Raw genomic sequence first — 4,917 nt, forward strand, 5'->3', positions numbered from 1 at the left:
TACGAGATGAGTATATGAATAAAATGAGAAAATAATTGTGCGCCTCGTGTTTGACTGCCACATGTTTCTCTGTAAGTGTTCTGTTGCCGCACCTGGGTTGTTTTAACTTTTTTCGCTCAGCATCTTCCTGTCTTCTAACTCAGGGGCGTCAATTGGGTATGGCAGAGTATGGAAGTCTCCATACCCTAGCTCAACACCAATAATTTAAATTAGGCTACTAAAGTCTTTCCAATCCCAATTAAAAGGCAAATGCAGTTGGTTAGGACCATGCGCAATCGCTCAGGAAGGGTGTTTGTCCGGCTGGATGCCTTTGAGAGAGCACATTGACGCAGCTGCAGTGAACAGAGCAACTTTTTTCTCAAAATACTGCAGAGGTGGAAGATGGTTATAGATGGCTAGGTAACTGCTGTTTGACTTGACATGAAACTAAACTAGAGTTTTTAATCCATCCCGGTGCTGAGCTAGCGCGTAATGCATCAGCTAATTTGATGTGTTTGTAGAATGTTGTTGTTTATCAACTGAGGTGAATGAAGCTACAGCAGCAAGGTGATTATGGAAGGATTACATAGTGAAAGTCTTCACATTTCGGTGCCTTCAATCTTAAAAGGGATTATTTTAGATTTTTTCCATACCAATCTACACAACCTACCCCACATTTTCAAAGGGAAAGACAATTTCTTTTACATTTTTCAAATGAATAATAATTTTAAAAATCTTGATTGTGTATGTCTTCACACCCCAGAGTTAATACTTGGTGTAAGTACCTTTGGCAGACCTAAGAGCTGTGAATAATCCTGAACAAGATTTTACCAACATTGCACAACTCTTAGGGCAACATATATAATTTTTTTGTCAAAATTGCTCAAGCTCAGTAAATTTGGTTGAGAATCATTGATGGAGAGCAATATTCAAACCTTAAGCACATTTGAGTCAGGACTGAGACTGGACCAGGACCACTTAGGAACACTCAACACCTCTTGGCATGCTATTCTGGTGTGTCTTTGGGATTACATTTTTTGTAGTTGTCCCGCTGTGAAATAAAACTCTATCCCAGGGTTTTCAGAAGACTGAGGCAGGGATTTCCTCTAACCTGGGCTTTGCTCCTTTGATATTTATTTTGATCCTGAAAAACTCCCCAGTCCCTGCTGGTGACAAGCATATGCAAAACATGATGCTGCCACCACAATTCTTGAAAATACAGTGGGTTTCAGGATGTGTTGTGTTGAATTGGATTTGACCCAAACCTCTAGTTATTTTTTTTATTTGTTTTATTCTATTGGATAACAATCTGTTCTTAACCAAGACAAAAATATATATAACAGACTTTTTCATGCATAACATAGGTACAGCAGAGCCCCTTCGTTGCATGGGAGACTTTCAAATGTGCCTTCAGAGGTCATGCAAATAAATACTAATCTTTAAAACGAAAACATTTGAAGTCAAAAGAGATAGAGGAACAAACAAAGGAAAAGGAGGAACTAGCAGAACAGATGGATGGCAATAAACCCTGTACCGTAGAGGCACAGAATAAGTTAGAGGAAAAACAAAAATACCTGGAGGAACGATCAAGAACGATCAAGTATCACACTTTTATTACACATTCATCACAAGTAAAGCAAGCTTGATGGAAAATTGTGAAAATGCACCACATTCTTGGTAACACTTTACTTGACACTCAGTGTCATAAGACGTTATGACACAGTCATAACCTTGTCATAATATGTCATAACAGCGGACAAAACTTGTCATTACCCGTCATAATATGGTCATAACACTGTCATGACCCATATATTTACAACTGTTGTGACATATATTGCATTATTTTATGGCTGGTTATGACACCTACATAAGAGTGTCAAAACTCACATTTATTCCCTTCCCAAAAATCCCTGCCGAGAAGTTTCCTTTCGTTTAAAAGTTTGTTTCTTAAATCCTTTGTTGGTGTTGTTATGAATTCTTTACATATTTTAAATAGCTTGTAGAAAATACACATATCCCGTCACTTTACTTGGACTAAGAAAATACACTTTATGACACTGTCAAGAACCGTTATCGCCATCGTAATCATATAAGCCAGATAGGCCTGTCACTTACATGCCTTTATATCAGTTATCAGTCAAAAGGAGGGTGTCTTGTCCTGCTCCTGAAATCTGCTTCTTCATTCATCCCAGCAAAAGAGCATTGGGGTAGGTGCATGTCTGACATTAATGTGTGCGCAATTAAAATTATAATCTAATATGGTCAATTAAAATAAACTCAGCAAAAAAAGAAACGTCCTCTCACTGTCAACTGTGTTTATTTTCAGCAAACTTAACATGTGTAAATATTTGTATGAACATAACAAGATTCAACAACTGAGGCATAAACTGAACAAGTTCCACAGACATGTGACTAACAGAAATTGAATAATGTGTCCCTAAACAAAGGGGGGGTCAAAATCAAAAGTAACAGTCAGTATCTGGTGTGGCCACCAGCTGACTTAAGTACTGCAGTGCATCTCCTCCTCATGGACTGCACCAGATTTGCCAGTTCTTGCTGTGAGATGTTACCCCACTCCTCCACCAAGGCACCTGCAAGTTCACAGACATTTCTGGGGGGAATGGCCCTAGCCCTCACCCTCCGATCCAACAGGTCATAGACGTGCTCAATGGGATTGAGATCCGGGCTCTTCGCTGGTCATGGCAGAACACTGAAATTCCTGTCTTGCAGGAAATCATGCACAGAACGAGCAGTATGGCTGGTGGTATTGTTATGCTGGAGTGTCATGTCAGGATGAGCCTGCAGGAAGGGTACCACATGAGGGAGGAGGATGTCTTCCCTGTAACGCATAGCTTTGAGATTGCCTGCAACGACAACAAGCTCAGTCCGATGATGCTGTGACACACTGCCCCAGACAATGAAGGAACCTCCACCTCCAAATCGATCCTGCTCCAGATTACAGGCCTCGGTGTAACGCTCATTCCTTCGACGATAAACGCAAATCCGAGCATCACCCCTTGTGAGACAAAACCGCGACTCATCAGTGACGAGCACGTATGCCAGTCCTGTCTGGTGAGGACCTGCCTTACAACAGGCCTACAAGCCCTCAGTCCAGCCTCTCTCAGCCTATTGCAAACAGTCTGAGCACTGTTGGAGGGATTGTGCGTTCCTGGTGTAACTTGGGCAATTGTTGTTGCCATCCTGTGCATGTCCCGCAGGTGTGATGTTCGGATGTGCCGATCCTGTGCAGGTATTGTTACACGTGGTCTGCCAATGCAAGGACGATCAGCTGTCCGTCCTGTCTCCCTGTAACGCTGACTTAGGCATCTCACAGTACGGACATTGCAATTTATTGCCCTGGCCACATCTGCAGTCCTCATGCCTCCTTGCGGCATGCCTAAGGCACGTTCACCAAGTTGAGCAGAGGCCCTGGGCGTCTTTTTTTAAGTGTTTTTCAGAGTCAGTAGAAAGGCCTCTTTAGTGTCCTAAGTTTTCCTAACTGTGACCTTAATTGCTTACCGTCTGAAAGCTGTTAGGGCCTTAACGGCCGTTCCAAAGGTGCATGTTCATTAATTGTTTATGGTTCATTGAACAAGCATGGGAAACAGTGTTTAAAACCTTTACAATGAAGATCTGTGAAGTTATTTGGATTTTTACGAATGATCTATGAAAGACAGGTTCCTGAAAAAGGGACGTTTCTTTTTTTGCTGAGGTTATATGTATATACAGTTGAAGTCAGATGAATGTAGTACTTTCAGGCGTTTGGAAATTGCTCCCAAGGATGAACCAGACTTGTGGAGGTCTACAATTTTTTATTTATTTTGATTTTCCCACGACGTCAAGCAAAGAGGCACTGAGTTTGAAGGTAGGCTTTGAAATATATCCACAGGTACACCTCTAATTGACTCAAATGATGTCAATTAGCCTATCAGAAGCTTCTAAAGCCATGACATTTTCTGGAATTTTCCAAGCTGTTTAAAGGCACAGTCAACTTAGTGTATGTAAACTTCTGACCCACTGGAATTGTGATACAGTGAATGATAAGTGAAATAATTTGTCTGTAAACAATTGTTGGAAAAATTACTTGTGTCATGCACAAAGTAGATGTTCTAACCGACTTGCCAAAACTAGAGTTTGTTAACAAGAAATTTGTGGAGTGGTTGAAAAACGAGTTTTAATGACTGCAACCTAAGTGTATGTAAACTTCCAACTTCAACTGTATATACTAGGCAGTGTCAGAGGAAGGCTCGAAAAATTGTCAAAGACTCCAGTCACCCAAGTCAAATCAAATCAAATCAAATCAAATCAAATTTTATTAGTCACATACACATGGTTAGCAGATGTTAATGCGAGTGTAGCGAAATGCTTGTGCTTCTAGTTCCGACAATGCAGTAATAACCAACAAGTAATCTAACCTAACAATTCCACAACTACTACCTTACACACACACACAAGTGTAAAGGGATAAAGAATATGTACATAAAGATATATGAATGAGTGGTGGTACAGAACGGCATGGCAGATGCAGTAGATGTGGTATAGAGTAACGGTATAATACATGAGAGTGAGTACTGTAGGGTATGTAAACATAAAGTGGCATAGTTTTAAAGTGGCAAGTGGTACATGTATTACATAAAGATGGCAGAGTGCGAGTAGATGATATAGAGTACAGTATATACATATAGAATGGGTAATGTAGGGTATGTAAACATTATATTAAGTGGCATTGTTTAAAGTGGCTAGTGGTACATTTTTACATAATTCCCATCAATTCCCATTTTTAAAGTGGCTGGAGTTGAGTCAGTATGTTGCAGCGGCCGCTAAATGTTAGTGGTGGTGTTTAACAGCTCTGATGGCCTTGAGATAGAAAGCTGTTTTTCAGTCTCTCGGTCCCTGCTTTGATGCACCTGTACTGACCTCGCCTTCTGGATATGATAG

Source organism: Salvelinus sp. IW2-2015, linkage group LG28 (assembly GCF_002910315.2).
Source record: "Salvelinus sp. IW2-2015 linkage group LG28, ASM291031v2, whole genome shotgun sequence".
NCBI lineage: Eukaryota > Metazoa > Chordata > Actinopteri > Salmoniformes > Salmonidae > Salvelinus > Salvelinus sp. IW2-2015.